The following is a 15,000-nucleotide window of genomic DNA, read 5'->3' on the forward strand; positions in this document are numbered from 1 at the left end:
TGTCTCTCTCTGTGTCTCTCTCTGTCTCTCTCTGTATCTCTCTGTCTCTCTCTGTCTATCTCACTCTGTCTCTGTCTCTCTATGTCTCTCTCTGTGTCTCTCTTTGTCTCTCTCTGTACCTATCTGTCTCTCTCTGTCTTTCTCTCTGTCTCTATCTCTGTCCCTCTCTGTTTCTCTCTGTCTCTCTCTGTCTCTCTCTGTCTCTCTCTGTCTCTCTCTGTCTCTCTGTGTGTCTCTCTCTGTCTCTCTCTGTATCTCTCTGTCTCTCTCAGTCTCTCTCTGTGTCTCTGTCTCTCTCTGTATCTTTGTTTGTCTATGTCTCTCTGTCTCTCTCAGTCTCTATCACTCTGTCTCTGTCTCTCTCTGTCTCTCTCTCTGTCTCTCTCAGTCTCGCTCACTCTTTCTCTGTCTCTCTCTGTCTCTCTCTATGTCTCTGTCTCTCTCTTTCTCTCTCTGTGTCTCTCTCTGTCTCTCTCTATCTCTCTGTCTCTTTTTGACTCTCTCTGTCTCTCTCCCTTTGTCTGTTTTCTGTCTCTCCTGTCTCTCTCTCTGTCTCTCTCAGTCTATCTCACTCTGTCTCTGTCTCTGTCTGTCTCTCTCTTTGTCTATGTCTCTCTCTGTCTCTCTCTCTGTCTATCTCAGTCTCTCTCACTTTGTCTCTATCTCTCTCTGTCTCTCTCTCTGTCTCTCTCTGTCTCTCTCACTTTGTCTCTCTCTCTCCTTCTCTCTCTTTGTCTCTGTCTATCTCTTTGTCTCTCTCTGTGTCTATCTCTGTCTCTCTCTATCTCTCCCTCTGTCTCTTTCTGTCTCTCTGTGTGTCTCTTTGTGTCTCTCTCTGTCTCTCTCTGTATCTATCTGTCTCTCCCTGTCTTTCTCTCTCTCTCTATCTCTGTCTCTCTCTGTCTGTCTCTGTCTCTCTCTCTGTGTCTCTCTCTGTCTCTCTCTGTATCTCTCTGTCTCTCTCAGTCTCTCTCTCTGTCTCTGTCTGTATCTTTCTTTGTCTATGTCTCTCTGTCTCTCTCAGTCTCTATCACTCTGTCTCTGTCTCTCTCTGTCTCTCTCTCTGTCTCTATCAGTCTCGCTCACTCTGTCTCTGTCTCTCTCTGTCTCTCTCTTTGTCTCTGTCTCTCTCTATCTCTCTCTGTGTCTCTCTCTGTCTCTCTCTATCTCTCTAACTGTCTCTTTTTGACTCTCTCTGTCTCTCTCCCTTTGTCTGTTTTCTGTCTCTCTCTGTCTCTCTCTCTGTCTCTCTCTCTCTCTGTCTCTCTCTGTCTCTCTCTGTCTCTCTCTGTCTCTCTCTCTCTGTCTCTCTCTGTGTCTCTCTCTGTCTCTCTCTGTATCTCTCTGTCTCTCTCTGTCTATCTCACTCTGTCTCTGTCTCTCTCTGTCTCTCTCTTTGTCTCTATTTTCTCTGTCTCTCTCTCTGTCTATCTCAGTCTCTCTCACTTTGTCTCTGTCTCTCTGTCTCTCAGTCTCTCTCACTCTGTCTCTGTCTCTCTCTGTCTCTCTCTTTGTCTCTGTCTCTCTCTCTGTCTCTCTCTGTGTCTCTCTGTCTCTCTCTGTCTATCTCACTCTGTCTCTGTCTCTCTCTGTCTCTCTCTTTGTCTCTATTTTCTCTGTCTCTCTCTCTGTCTATCTCAGTCTCTCTCACTTTGTCTCTGTCTCTCTGTCTCTCAGTCTCTCTCACTCTGTCTCTGTCTCTCTCTGTCTCTCTCTTTGTCTCTGTCTCTCTCTCTGTCTCTCTCTGTGTCTCTCTCTATCTCTCTCTCTGTCTCTTTCTGTCTCTTTCTGTTTCTCTCCCTTTGTCTGTTTTCTGTTTCTCTCTGTCTCTCTTTCTGTCTCTCTCTGTCTCTCTCTGTCTCTATCTCTGTCTCTCTCTCTCTCTGTCTCTCTTTGTGTTTCTCTCTGTCTCTCTCTGTCTCTCTCTGTCTCTATCTCTGTCTCTCTCTGTCTCTCTCTGTCTCTCTCTGTGTGTCTCTCTCTCTCTCCGTCTATCTCACTCCGTCTCTGTCTCTCTCTGTCTCTCTCTTTGTCTCTGTCTCTCTCTGTCTCACTCTCTGTCTATCTCAGTCTCTCTCACTTTGTCTCTGTCTCTCTCTATCATGCTCTCTGTCTCTCTCAGTCTCTCTCACTCTGGTCTGTCTCTCTCTGTCTCTCTCTTTGTCTCTGTCTCTCTTTCTGTCTCTCTCAGTCTCTCTCTGTCTCTGTCTCTATCTCTGTCTCTCTCTGTCTCTCTCTGTCCCTATCTCTGTCTCTCTCTGTCTCTCTCTGTGTCTCTCTCTGTCTATCTCACTCTGTCTCTGTCTCTCTCTGTCTCTCTCTGTCTCTCTCTTTGTCTCTGTCTCTCTCTGTCTATCTCTGTCTATCTCAGTCTCTCTCACTTTGTCTCTGTCTCTCTCTGTCTCTCTGTCTCTCAGTCTCTCTCACTCTGTCTCTGTCGCTCTCTGTCTCTCTCTTTGCCTCTGTCTCTCTCTGTCTCTCTCTGTGTCTCTCTCTGTCTCTCTCTATCTCTCTCTCTGTCTCTTTCTATCTCTCTCTGTTTCTCTCCCTTTGTCTGTTTTCTGTCTCTCTCTGTCTCTCTTTCTGTCTCTCTCTCTGTATCACTCTGTCTCTCTCTGTCTCTCTCTGTCTCTCTCTCTGTCTCTCTCTGTCTCTCTCTGTCTCTCTCTGTCTCTCTCACTTTGTCTCTCTCTCTGTCTCTCTCTTTGTCTCTGTCTATCTCTTTGTCTCTCTCTGTGTCTCTCTCTGTCTCTCTCTATCTCTCTCTGTCTCTTTCTGTCTCTCTCTGTCTCTCTCTGTGTCTCTCTCTGTCTCTCTCTGTATCTATCTGTCTCTCTCTGTCTTTCTCTCTGTCTCTATCTCTGTCTCTCTCTGTCTCTCTCTGTCTCTCTCTGTCTCTCTCTGTCTCTCTCTGTCTCTCTCTGTGACTCTCTCTGTCTCTCTCTGTATCTCTCTGTCTCTCTTAGTCTCTCTCTCTCTGTCTCTGTCTGTATCTTTCTTTGTCTATGTCTCTCTGTCTCTCTCAGTCTCTATAACTCTGTCTCTGTCTCTCTCTGTCTCTCTCTCTGTAACTCTCAGTCTCGCTCACTCTGTCTCTGTCTCTCTCTGTCTCTCTCTTTGTCTCTGTCTCTCTCTGTCTCTCTCTGTGTCTCTCTCTGTCTCTCTCTATCTTTCTAACTGTCTCTTTTTGACTCTCTCTGTCTCTCTCCCTTTGTCTGTTTTCTGTCTCTCTCTGTCTCTCTCTCTGTCTCTCTCTCTGTCTCTCTCTGTTTCTCTCTGTCTCTCTCTGTCTCTCTCTGTCTCTCTCTGTCTCTCTCTATCTCTCTAACTGTCTCTTTTTGACTCTCTCTGTCTCTCTCCCTTTGTCTGTTTTCTGTCTCTCTCTGTCTCTCTCTCTGTCTCTCTCTCTGTCTCTCTCTGTCTCTCTCTGTCTCTCTCTGTCTCTCTGTGTCTCTCTCTGTCTCTCTCTGTATCTCTCTGTCTCTCTCTGTCTATCTCACTCTGTCTCTGTCTCTCTCTGTCTCTCTCTTTGTCTCTGTTTTCTCTGTCTCTCTCTCTGTCTATCTCAGTCTCTCTCAATTTGTCTCTGTCTCTCTGTCTCTCAGTCTCTCTCACTCTTTCTCTGTCTCTCTCTGTCTCTCTCTTTGTCTCTGTCTCTCTCTCTGTCTCTCTCTGTGTCTCTCTCTGTCTCTCTCTATCTCTCTCTGTATCTTTCTTTCTCTCTCTATTTCTCTCCCTTTGTCTGTTTTCTGTCTCTCTCTGTCTCTCTTTCTGTCTCTCTCTGTATCACTCTGTCTCTCTCTGTCTCTCTCTCTGTCTCTCTCTGTCTCTATCTCTGTCTCTCTCTGTCTCTCTCAGTCTCTCTCTGTGTCTCTCTCTCTCTCTCAGTCTATCTCACTCTTTCTCTGTCTCTGTCTGTCTCTCTCTTTGTCTCTGTCTCTCTCTGTCTCTCTCTCTGTCTATCTCAGTCTCTCTCACTTTTTCTCTATCTCTCTCTGTCTCTCTCTCTCTGTCTCTCTCTTTCTCTCTCACTTTGTCTCTCTCTCTCTGTCTCTCTCTTTGTCTCTGTATATCTCTTTGTCTCTCTCTGTGTCTCTCTCTGTCTCTCTCTATCTCTCTCACTGTCTCTTTCTGTCTCTCTTTATCTCTCTCTGTGTCTCTCTTTGTCTCTCTCTGTACCTATCTGTCTCTCTCTGTCTTTCTCTCTGTCTCTATCTCTGTCCCTCTCTGTTTCTCTCTGTCTCTCTCTGTCTCTCTCTGTCTCTCTCTGTCTTTCTCTGTCTCTCTGTGTGTCTCTCTCTGTCTCTCTCTGTATCTCTCTGTCTCTCTCTGTCGCTCTCTCTGTCTCTATCTCTGTCTCTCTCTGTCTCTTTTTGTCTCTATCTGTCTCTCTCTGTGTCTCTCTCTCTGTTGATCTCTGTCTCTCTCTTTGTCTCTCTCTCTGTCTCTATTTCTGTCTCTCTGTATCTCTCTGTCTCTCTCTGTCTCTATCTCTGTCTCTGTTTCTCTCGGTCTCTCTCTGTGTCTCTCTCTGTCTCTCTGTCTATCTTACTCTGTCTCTGTCTCTGTCTGTCTCTCTCTTTGTCTATGTCTCTCTCTGTCTCTCTCTCTGTCTATCTCAGTCTCTCTCACTTTGTCTCTATCTCTCTCTGTCTCTCTCTCTGTCTCTCTCTGTCTCTCTCACTTTGTCTCTCTCTCTGTGTCTCTCTCTTTGTCTCTGTCTATCTCTTTGTCTCTCTCTGTGTCTCTCTCTGTCTCTCTCTGTATCTATCTGTCTCTCTCTGTCTTTCTCTCTGTCTCTATCTCTGTCTCTCTCTGTCTCTCTATGTCTCTCTCTGTCTCTCTCTGTCTCTCTCTGTCTCTCTCTGTGACTCTCTCTGTCTCTCTCTGTATCTCTCTGTCTCTCTTAGTCTCTCTCTCTCTGTCTCTGTCTGTATCTTTCTTTGTCGATGTCTCTCTGTCTCTCTCAGTCTCTATCACTCTGTCTCTGTCTCTCTCTGTCTCTCTCTCTGTAACTCTCAGTCTCGCTCACTCTGTCTCTGTCTCTCTCTGTCTCTCTCTTTGTCTATGTCTCTCTCTGTCTCTCTCTGTGTCTCTCTCTGTCTCTCTCTATCTCTCTGTCTCTTTTTGACTCTCTCTGTCTCTCTCCCTTTGTCTGTTTTCTGTCTCTCTCTGTCTCTCTCTGTCTCTCTCTGTCTCTCTCTGTCTCTCTCTGTGTCTCTCTCTGTCTCTCTCTGTCTCTCTCTGTCTCTCTCTGTGTCTCTCTCTGTCTCTCTCTGTATCTCTCTGTCTCTCTCTGTCTATCTCACTCTGTCTCTGTCTCTCTCTGTCTCTCTCTTTGTCTCTGTTTTCTCTGTCTCTCTCTCTGTCTATCTCAGTCTCTCTCGCTTTGTCTCTGTCTCTCTGTCTCTCAGTCTCTCTCACTCTTTCTCTGTCTCTCTCTGTCTCTCTCTTTGTCTCTGTCTCTCTCTCTGTCTCTCTCTGTGTCTCTCTCTGTCTCTCTCTATCTCTCTCTGTCTCTTTCTTTCTCTCTCTGTTTCTCTCCCTTTGTCTGTTTTCTGTCTCTCTCTGTCTCTCTTTCTGTCTCTCTCTGTATCGCTCTGTCTCTCTCTGTCTCTCTCTCTGTCTCTCTCTGTCTCTATCTCTGTCTCTCTCTGTCTCTCTCAGTCTCTCTCTGTGTCTCTCTCTCTCTCTCTCAGTCTATCTCACTCTGTCTCTGTCTCTGTCTGTCTCTCTCTTTGTCTCTGTCTCTCTGTCTATCTCTCTGTCTCTCTCTGTCTCTCTCACTTTGTCTCTCTCTCTCTGTCTCTCTTTGTCTCTGTATATCTCTTTGTCTCTCTGTGTGTCTCTCTCTGTCTCTCTCTATCTCTCTCACTGTCTCTTTCTGTCTCTCTCTGTCACTCTCTGTGTCTCTCTTTGTCTCTCTCTATAACTATCTGTCTCTCTCTGTCTTTCTCTCTGTCTCTATCTCTGTCCCTCTCTGTTTCTCTCTATCTCTCTCTGTCTCTCTCTGTCTCTCTCTGTCTCTCTCTCTCTCTCTGTGTGTCTCTCTCTGTATCTCTCTGTCTCTCTCAGTCTCTCTCTCTGTCTCTGTCTCTCTCTGTATCTTTGTTTGTCTATGTCTCTCTGTCTCTCTCAGTCTCTATCACTCTGTCTCTGTCTCTCTCTGTCTCTCTCTCTGTCTCTCTCAGTCTCGCTCACTCTTTCTCTGTCTCTCTCTATGTCTCTGTCTCTCTCTGTCTCTCTCTGTGTCTCTCTCTGTCTCTCTCTATCTCTCTGTCTCTTTTTGACTCTCTCTGTCTCTCTCCCTTTGTCTGTTTTCTGTCTCTCTCTGTCTCTCTCTCTGTCTCTCTCTCTGTATCTCTCTGTCTCCCTCTGTCTCTCTCTGTCTCTCTCTGTGTCTCTCTCTGTCTCTCTCTGAATCTCTCTGTCTCTCTCTGTCTATCTCACTCTGTCTCTGTCTCTCTCTGTCTCTCTCTTTGTCTCTGTTTTCTCTGTCTCTCTCTCTGTCTATCTCAGTCTCTCTCACTTTGTCTCTGTCTCTCTGCCTCTCAGTCTCTCTCACTCTGTCTCTGTCTCTCTCTGTCTCTCTCTTTGTCTCTGTCTCTCTCTGTGTTTCTCTCTGTCTCTCTCTATCTCTCGCTCTGTCTCTCTCTGGCTCTCTCTGTCTCTCTCTGTCTCTCTCTCTGTCACTCTTTGTCTCTTTATTTGTCTCTCTCTGTCTCTCTCTCTCTATCTCTGTCTCTCTCTGTCACCCTCTGTCTCTCTCTGTCTCTCTCTGTGGATCTCTCTGTCTCTCTATGTCTCTCTCTCTCTGTATGTCTCTGTCTCTCTGTCTTTCTCTTTTTCTCTCTCAGTCTCTTTCACTCTGTCACTGTCTCTCTCTCTCTCTTTGTCTCTGTCTCCTTCTGTCTCTCTCTCTGTCTCTTTCTGTCTCTCTCTGTCTCTCTCTGTCTCTCTCTGTCTTTCTCTCTTTGTCTCTCTTTCTGTCTTTCTCTGTCTCTCTTTTTGTCTCTCTCTGTCTCTCTCTCAATCTCTCTCTCTCTGTCTCTCTGTGTCTCTCTCTGTCTCTCTCTCTGTCTCTCTCTCTATCTTTCTTTGTCTCACTTTGTCTCTCTCTGTCTCTCTCTATCTCTCTCTGTCTCTATCTCTGTCTCTCTCTTTCTCTCTCTCTGTCTCTCTCTGTCTCTCTGTGTCTATGTCTCTCTATCTCTGTCTCTTTCTGACTCTCTCTGTCTCTCTCTCTGTCTCTCTCTCTGTCTCTCTCTCTGTCTCTCTCTGTGTCTCTCACTGTCTCTCTCTGTATCTCTCTGTCTCTCTCTGTCTCTCTCTGTCTTTACCTTTCTCTTTCTGTCTCTCTGTCTCTATCTGTCTCTTTCCTTGTCTCTCTCTGTTTATCACTGTCACTCTCTGTCTCTCACTTTGTCTCTCTCTGTCTCTTTCTCTGTCTCTCTCTGTCTCTATCTCTGTCTCTCTCTGTCTCTCTCTGTCTATCTCTGTGTCTCACTCTGTCTCTCTCTGTATCTCTCTGTCTCTCTCACTCTGTCTCTGTCTCTCTCTGTCTCTCTCAGTCTCTCTCACTCTGTCCTTGTCTCTCTCTGTCTCTCTCTTTGTCTCTGCCTCTCTGTCTCTCTCACTCTGTCTCTCTCAGTCTCTCTCAATCTGTCTCAGTCTCTCTCTGTCTCTCTCAGTCTCTCTCACTATGTCTCTCTCTCTCTCTGTCTCTCTCTTTTCTCTGTCCCTCTCTGTGTCTTTCTCTGTCTCTCTCTATCTCTCTCTCTGTCTCTTTCTGTCTCTCTCTGTCTTTCTCTCCTTGTCTGTTTCCTGTCTCTCTCTGTCTCTCTCTCTCTTTCTCTCTCTGTCTCTCTCTTTGTCTCTCTCTGTCTCTCTCTTTGTATCTCTCTGTGTCTCACGCTATCTCTCTCTGTGTCTCTCTCTATCTCTCTCTGTCTCTCTCTGTCTCTATCTCTGTCTCTCTCTGTCTCTCTCTCTGTCTCTATCAGTCTCTCTCTGTATCTCTCTGTCTCTCTCTGTCTCTCTCTGTCTTGATCTTTCTCTCTCTGTTTCTCTGTCTCTATCTGTCTCTATCCTTGTCTCTCTCTGTTTATCACTGTCACTCTCTGTCTCTCTCTTTGTCTTTCTCTGTCTCTCTCTGTCTCTCACTTTGTCATTCTCTGTCTCTTTCTCTGTCTCTCTCTGTCTCTATCTCTCTCTCTCTGTTTATCTCTTTCTATCTCGGTGTCTCACTCTGTCTCTCTCTGTAAATCTCTGTCTCTCTCTGTCTCTCTCTGTGTCTCTCTCTTTCTCTCTGTCTGTCTCTATCTGTCTCTCTCACTCTGTCTCTGTCTCTCTCTGTCTCTCTCACTCTCTCTGTCTCTCTCTGTCTCTCACTGTCTCTCTCTGTGTCTCTGTCTCTGTCTCTCTCTGTGTCTTTCTCTGTCTCTCTATCTCTCACTCTGTCTCTTTCTGTCTCTCTCTGTCTCTCACTCTGTCTCTTTCTCTGTCTTTCTCTGTTTCTAAATCCATCTCTCTCTGTCTCTCTCTGTCTCTCTCTGTGTCTCTCTGTGTCTCTCTTTGTCTCTCTCTGTCTCTCTCTGTCTCTCTCTGTCTCTCTCTGTTTCTCTCTGTCTCTCTCTGTCTCTCTCTGTCTCTCTCTCTGATTCTCTCTGTCTCTATCTCTGTCTGTCTCTGTCTCTCTCTGTTTCTATCTGTGTCTCTCTCTGTCTCTATCTGTCTCCCTCCTTGTCTCTCTCTGTCTCTCTCTCTGTCTCTCTCTCTCTCTCTGTCTATATCTTTGTCTATCTCTGTCTCTCTCTTTCTCTCTCTGTCTCTCTCTGTCTCTCTCTGTCTCTCTCTGTTTCTCTCTGTCTCTCTCTGTCTCTCTCTGTCTCTCTCTCTGATTCTCTCTGTCTCTATCTCTGTCTGTCTCTGTCTCTCTCTGTTTCTGTCTGTGTCTCTCTCTGTCTCTATATGTCTCCCTCCTTGTCTCTCTCTGTCTCTCTCTCTCTGTCTCTCTCTTTCTCTGTCTATATCTTTGTCTATCTCTGTCCCTCTCTTTCTCTCTCTGTCTCTCTCTGTGTCTCTCTCTGTCTCTCTCTGTATCTCTCTGTCTCTCTGTGTCTCTCTCTGTCTCTCTCTGTCTCTATCTCTGTCTCTCTCTGTCTCTCTCTGTGACTCTCTCTGTCTCTCTAAGTCTATCTCAGTCTGTCTCTGTCTCTCTCTGTCTCGCTCTTTGTCTCTGTCTCTCTCTGTCTCTCTCTGTCTCTATCTCTGTCTCTCTCTGTCTCTGTCTCTGTCTTTATCAGTCTCTCTCACTATGTCTGTATCTCTCTGTCTCTCTCTTTGTCTCTGTCTCTCTCTCTGTCTCTCTCTGTGTCTCTATCTCTCTCTGTCTCTCTCTGTGTCTCTCTGTCTCTCTATCACACTCTCTGTCTCTTTCTGTCTCTCTCTGTCTCTCTCTTTGTCTCTTTTCTGTCTCTCTCTGTCTCTCTCTCTGTTTCACTCCTTATCTCTCTCTCTCTCTCTGTCTCTCACTCTGTCTCTATCACAGTCTTTCTCTGTTTCTAAATCCTTCTCTCTCTGTCTCTCTCTGTCTCTCTCTGTCTCTCTCTGTGTCTCTCACTGTCTCTCTCTGTAACTCTCTGTCTCTCTCTGTCTCTCTCTGTCTCTCTATGTGTTTCTCTCTGTCTCTCTCTGTCTCTCTCTGTCTCTCTCTGTCTCTATCTCTGTCTCTCTCTGTCTCTCTCTGTCTCTCTCTGTGTCTCTCTCTTTCTCTCTCCGTCTATCTCACTCCGTCTCTGTCTCTCTCTGTCTCTCTCTTTGTCTCTGTCTCTCTCTGTCTCTCTCTCTGTCTATCTCAGTCTCTCTCACTTTGTCTCTATCTCTCTCTGTCTCTCTCTCTGTCTCTCTCTGTCTCTCTCACTTTGTCTCTCTCTGTCTCTCTCTTTGTCTCTGTATATCTCTTTGTCTCTCTCTGTGTCTCTCTCTGTCTCTCTCTATCTCTCTCACTGTCTCTTTCTGTCTCTCTCTGTCTCTCTCTGTGTCTCTCTTTGTCTCTCTCTGTACCTATCTGTCTCTCTCTGTCTTTCTCTCTGTCTCTCTCTCTGTCCCTCTCTGTTTCTCTCTGTCTCTCTCTGTCTCTCTCTGTCTCTCTCTGTCTCTCTGTGTGTCTCTCTCTGTCTCTCTCTGTATCTCTCTGTCTCTCTCAGTCTCTCTCTGTGTCTCTGTCTCTCTCTGTATCTTTGTTTGTCTATGTCTCTCTGTCTCTCTCAGTCTCTATCACTCTGTCTCTGTCTCTCTCTGTCTCTCTCTCTGTCTCTCTCAGTCTCGCTCACTCTTTCTCTGTCTCTCTCTGTCTCTCTCTATGTCTCTGTCTCTCTCTGTCTCTCTCTGTGTCTCTCTCTGTCTCTCTCTATCTCTCTGTCTCTTTTTGACTCTCTCTGTCTCTCTCCCTTTGTCTGTTTTCTGTCTCTCTCTGTCTCTCTCTCTGTCTCTCTCTCTGTATCTCTCTGTCTCCCTCTGTCTCTCTCTGTCTCTCTCTGTGTCTCTCTCTGTGTCTCTCTCTGTCTCTCTCTGAATCTCTCTGTCTCTCTCTGTCTATCTCACTCTGTCTCTGTCTCTCTCTGTCTCTCTCTTTGTCTCTGTTTTCTCCGTCTCTCTCTCTGTCTATCTCAGTCTCTCTCACTTTGTCTCTGTCTCTCTGCCTCTCAGTCTCTCTCACTCTGTCTCTGTCTCTCTCTGTCTCTCTCTTTGTCTCTGTCTCTCTCTGTGTTTCTCTCTGTCTCTCTCTATCTCTCGCTCTGTCTCTCTCTGGCTCTCTCTGTCTCTCTCTGTCTCTCTCTCTGTCGCTCTTTGTCTCTTTATTTGTCTCTCTCTGTCTCTCTCTCTCTATCTCTGTCTCTCTCTGTCACCCTCTGTCTCTCTCTGTCTCTCTCTGTGGATCTCTCTGTCTCTCTATGTCTCTCTCTCTCTGTATGTCTCTGTCTCTCTGTCTTTCTCTTTGTCTCTCTCAGTCTCTTTCACTCTGTCACTGTCTCTCTCTCTCTCTTTGTCTCTGTCTCCTTCTGTCTCTCTCTCTGTCTCTTTCTGTCTCTCTCTGTCTCTCTCTGTCTCTCTCTGTCTTTCTCTCTTTGTCTCTCTTTCTGTCTTTCTCTGTCTCTCTTTTTGTCTCTCTCTGTCTCTCTCTCAATCTCTCTCTCTCTCTGTCTCTCTGTGTCTCTCTCTGTCTCTCTCTCTGTCTCTCACTGTCTCTGTCTGTCTCTCTGTCTCTCTCTCTATCTTTCTTTGTCTCACTTTGTCTCTCTCTGTCTCTCTCTATCTCTCTCTGTCTCTATCTCTGTCTCTCTCTTTCTCTCTCTCTGTCTCTCTCTGTCTCTCTGTGTCTCTCTGTGTCTATGTCTCTCTATCTCTGTCTCTTTCTGACTCTCTCTGTCTCTCTCTCTGTCTCTCTCTCTGTCTCTCTCTATGTCTCTCACTGTCTCTCTCTGTATCTCTCTGTCTCTCTCTGTCTTTATCTTTCTCTTTCTGTCTCTCTGTCTCTATCTGTCTCTTCCCTTGTCTCTCTGTTTATCACTGTCACTCTCTGTCTCTCACTTTGTCTCTCTCTGTCTCTTTCTCTGTCTCTCTCTGTCTCTATCTCTGTCTCTCTCTGTCTCTCTCTGTCTATCTCTGTGTCTCACTCTGTCTCTCTCTGTATCTCTCTGTCTCTCTCACTCTGTCTCTGTCTCTCTCTGTCTCTCTCAGTCTCTCTCACTCTGTCCTTGTCTCTCTCTGTCTCTCTCTTTGTCTCTGCCTCTCTGTCTCTCTCACTCTGTCTCTCTCAGTCTCTCTCAATCTGTCTCTGTCTCTCTCTGTCTCTCTCAGTCTCTCTCACTATGTCTCTCTCTCTCTGTCTCTCTCTTTTCTCTGTCCCTCTCTGTGTCTTTCTCTGTCTCTCTCTATCTCTCTCTCTGTCTCTTTCTGTCTCTCTCTGTCTTTCTCTCCTTGTCTGTTTCCTGTCTCTCTCTGTCTCTCTCTCTCTTTCTCTCTCTGTCTCTCTCTTTGTCTCTCTCTGTCTCTCTCTTTGTATCTCTCTGTGTCTCACGCTATCTCTCTCTGTGTCTCTCTCTATCTCTCTCTGTCTCTCTCTGTCTCTATCTCTGTCTCTCTCTGTCTCTCTCTCTGTCTCTATCAGTCTCTCTCTGTATCTCTCTGTCTCTCTCTGTCTCTCTCTCTCTTGATCTTTCTCTCTCTGTCTCTCTGTCTCTATCTGTCTCTATCCTTGTCTCTCTCTGTTTATCACTGTCACTCTCTGTCTCTCTCTTTGTCTTTCTCTGTCTCTCTCTGTCTCTCACTTTGTCATTCTCTGTCTCTTTCTCTGTTTCTCTCTGTCTCTATCTCTGTCTCTCTCTCTCTATCTCTTTCTATCTCGGTGTCTCACTCTGTCTCTCTCTGTAAATCTCTGTCTCTCTCTGTGTCTCTCTCTTTCTCTCTGTCTGTCTCTGTCTCTCTCACTCTGTCTCTGTCTCTCTCTGTCTCTCTCACTCACTCTGTCTCTCTCTGTCTCTCTCTGTCTCTCTCTGTGTCTCTGTCTCTGTCTCTCTCTGTGTCTTTCTCTGTCTCTCTATCTCTCACTCTGTCTCTTTCTGTCTCTCTCTGTCTCTCACTCTGTCTCTTTCTCTGTCTTTCTCTGTTTCTAAATCCATCTCTCTCTGTCTCTCTCTGTCTCTCTCTGTGTCTCTCTGTGTCTCTCTCTGTCTCTCTCTGTCTCTCTCTGTCTCTCTCTGTTTCTCTCTGTCTCTCTCTGTCTCTCTCTGTCTCTCTCTCTCTGATTCTCTCTGTCTCTATCTCTGTCTGTCTCTGTCTCTCTCTGTTTCTATCTGTGTCTCTCTCTGTCTCTATCTGTCTCCCTCCTTGTCTCTCTCTGTCTCTCTCTCTGTCTCTCTCTCTCTCTCTGTCTATATCTTTGTCTATCTCTGTCTCTCTCTTTCTCTCTCTGTCTCTCTCTGTGTCTCTCTCTGTCTCTCTCTGTATCTCTCTGTCTCTCTGTGTCTCTCTCTGTCTCTGTCTCTATCTCTGTCTCTCTCTGTCTCTCTCTGTGACTCTCTCTGTCTCTCTAAGTCTATCTCAGTCTGTCTCTGTCTCTCTCTGTCTCGCTCTTTGTCTCTGTCTCTCTCTGTCTCTCTGTCTCTATCTCTGTCTCTCTCTGTCTCTGTCTCTGTCTCTATCAGTCTCTCTCACTATGTCTGTATCTCTCTGTCTCTCTCTTTGTCTCTGTCTCTCTCTCTGTCTCTCTTTGTGTCTCTATCTCTCTCTGTCTCTCTCTGTGTCTTTCTCTGTCTCTCTATCACACTCTCTGTCTCTTTCTGTCTCTCTCTGTCTCTCTCTTTGTCTCTTTTCTGTCTCTCTCTGTCTCTCTCTCTGTTTCACTCCTCATCTCTCTCTCTCTCTGTCTCTCACTCTGTCTCTATCACAGTCTTTCTCTGTTTCTAAATCCTTCTCTCTCTGTCTCTCTCTGTCTCTCTCTGTCTCTCTCTGTGTCTCTCACTGTCTCTCTCTGTAACTCTCTGTCTCTCTCTGTCTCTCTCTGTCTCTCTATGTGTTTCTCTCTGTCTCTCTCTGTCTCTCTCTGTCTCTCTCTGTCTCTATCTCTGTCTCTCTCTGTCTCTCTCTGTCTCTCTCTGTGTCTCTCTCTTTCTCTCTCCGTCTATCTCACTCCGTCTCTGTCTCTCTCTGTCTCTCTCTTTGTCTCTGTCTCTCTCTGTCTCTCTCTCTGTCTATCTCAGTCTCTCTCACTTTGTCTCTGTCTCTCTCTGTCATGCTCTCTGTCTCTCTCAGTCTCTCTCACTCTGGTCTGTCTCTCTCCGTCTCTCTCTTTGTCTCTGTCTCTCTTTCTGTCTCTCTCAGTCTCTCTCTGTCTCTGTCTCTATCTCTGTCTCTCTCTGTCTCTCTCTGTCCCTATCTCTGTCTCTCTCTGTCTCTCTCTGTGTCTCTCTCTGTCTCTCTCAGTCTCTCTCACTCTGGTCTGTCTCTCTCTGTCTCTCTCTTTGTCTCTGTCTCTCTTTCTGTCTCTCTCAGTCTCTCTCTGTCTCTGTCTCTATCTCTGTCTCTCTCTGTCTCTCTCTGTCCCTATCTCTGTCTCTCTCTGTCTCTCACTTTGTCTCTCTCTGTCTCTCTCTATCTCTCTCTGTCTCTATCTCTGTCTCTCTCTTTCTCTCTCTCTGTCTCTCTCTGTGTCTCTCTGTGTCTCTCTGTGTCTATGTCTCTCTATCTCTGTCTCTTTCTGACTCTCTCTGTCTCTCTCTCTGTCTCTCTCTCTGTCTCTCTCTATGTCTCTCACTGTCTCTCTCTGTATCTCTCTGTCTCTCTCTGTCTCTCTCTGTCTTTATCTTTCTCTCTCTGTCTCTCTGTCTCTATCTGTCTCTATCCTTGTCTCTCTCTGTTTATCACTGTCACTCTCTGTCTCTCACTTTGTCTCTCTCTGTTTCTTTCTCTGTCTCTCCCTGTCTCTATCTCTGTCTCTCTCTGTCTCTCTCTGTCTATCTCTGTGTCTCACTCTGTCTCTCTCTGTATCTCTCTGTCTCTCTCACTCTGTCTCTGTCTCTCTCTGTCTCTCTCAGTCTCTCTCACTCTGTCCTTGTCTCTCTCTGTCTCTCTCTTTGTTTCTGCCTCTCTGTCTCTCTCACTCTGTCTCTCTCAGTCTCTCTCACTATGTCTCTCTCTCTCTCTGTCTCTCTCTTTTCTCTGTCCCTCTCTGTGTCTTTCTCTGTCTCTCTCTATCTCTCTCTCTGTCTCTTTCTGTCTCTCTCTGTCTTTCTCTCCTTGTCTTTTTCCTGTCTCTCTCTCTCTCTTTCTCTCTCTGTCTCTCTCTTTGTCTCTCTCTGTCTCTCTCTTTGTATCTCTCTGTGTCTCACGCTATCTCTCTCTGTGTCTCTCTCTATCTCTCTCTGTCTCTCTCTGTCTCTATCTCTGTCTCTCTCTGTATCTCTCTCTGTCTCTATCAGTCTCTCTCTGTATCTCTCT

This window comes from Mus caroli, unplaced genomic scaffold (genome assembly GCF_978045245.1).
Source record: "Mus caroli unplaced genomic scaffold, Mus_caroli_1 scaffold_21, whole genome shotgun sequence".
In the NCBI taxonomy this organism is placed as follows: Eukaryota; Metazoa; Chordata; class Mammalia; order Rodentia; family Muridae; genus Mus; species Mus caroli.